Source organism: Etheostoma spectabile, unplaced genomic scaffold (assembly GCF_008692095.1).
Source record: "Etheostoma spectabile isolate EspeVRDwgs_2016 unplaced genomic scaffold, UIUC_Espe_1.0 scaffold463, whole genome shotgun sequence".
Lineage (NCBI taxonomy): Eukaryota > Metazoa > Chordata > Actinopteri > Perciformes > Percidae > Etheostoma > Etheostoma spectabile.
The window spans coordinates 13,009-14,632 of NW_022605615.1; positions in this window are offsets into that span (position 1 = coordinate 13,009).

Below are 1,624 nucleotides of genomic sequence, written 5' to 3' on the forward strand. Positions count from 1 at the left end.
ACAGCGCTGTATATGATGCAGCCTGAATGCTGGGTCACTGTGGTACCTGGTTTGAATGCTTCGTTTTGTTTGTTGTTTTTGCTTGTATTCCTTGTCACATGCATACCTCTGGGACATGTATTTCTTTTGTTGATTCTGAAAATCCGGATCTGTGTTATATCTTCTGACCATGCTCATTTTCTTTTTGTTTTGAACATGCAGATCAGCATGGTATGTCTTGACTTTGTGCGCCTTTACTTTTTCTTGAACGTGAGGATTTGCGTAGTGACGTTTGAATGACAAAAGCTTTTGTTTGCGGTGATGCAAGTCTTGGTATTTAGTTTTCATAGCCTGTAATTTTTTCATCCGAAATTCTGAACTGGTGGCATATTTGTTTTGTTTGGAATGTTTTTTTGTACTGCTTGTCATTGTCATTGATAAAGCTTTGTCTTCAGGTGGTACACTTGTTTTTCGCACAGCTTTTTTCCGTCGTTGTTTGTTTAACTTGGAGACATTTTTTACAGCGTTTGCTGATTCTTCTGCGCCATGATTTCTTTCTGGATTTTTTGGTTGTTCTTTGTCTGCATTGTTCTCTGGGTTTTGAGGTGGTACAGCTGTAGCTCTCTGTGTGATCTTCACATGGGCTGGCTTTGCAGGACATCCACTGGATTGGATGTCAGACTCAAAAGAAACCGGCACAAACTCATAGCAGGCCTCACTACGGGTTTCAAACAGTTTGTGCAAATGTTTGATGATGTCACTCAGGTGACTGAATGTCAGCATAACTGCTTTTCCATCAGGGTGGGGCAAGCCTGCGGCACTTCTTGAGTGAGAATCAAAGACTCCATACCGCCCTGATCTGTCGCGGAAAACAGCAATGACCTCTGGACTCACAAGGATTAACGCATGGCTGACATCTTTTGACAGACACTGAAGTTGCTGTGAAAGAGTTAGCCATCCAATAGGGCCATCTTCTTGCTGATGTATGTATCCACACCTCACTGGAGGCATCAGCACGTTGTACAGATTTGTGTCTGTTTGAACCTGCTTTGGCATTTCCTCTACTGTCAGGTGATTGCTATAGAAGGTTTTGTCCAACTGAAGCTGGGTTTTGGTACCAGTATAGAGTGAATCTCCCTGTGCAAGCACTCTGTCAAGGCGGGTTGGGTTGAACTGTGATCCCTCGTTGTGGTAGGCCAGAAATGTGAGAGCCATACAAGAGCACTGATGATTTCTTGAGAAGCTGTTGTATCTCAAATCATTCTGGTTGTGAGTTGCCCTGACAGTCTCAATATTTGTGCTGATGTGTGACTCTTCATGTGCCTGGTTGGGAAGCTGATTTGGTAAAAAGGATTATTATTATTAATATTATTGTTATTATTACTATTATTATTGCTATCACTGATAGATTTAAATAATTCAGTTGTAGTTTTTTTTAATTCAGTTGTAGCTTACATTACTTTTTTTTTAAATTAACAAGAATCAACAAATGTAGCTGTCTCCCTGTACTACTATTTTAAATTTGAAGACTGTTAACAGCTTTAGGGTAAATAATAAGTAATTCTTCTCCTTTTAATTGCTGCTTATTTATTCATGATATAATAATGTCATATTATAGCTTGTGTGCTTGTGTGTGTGTGTGTGT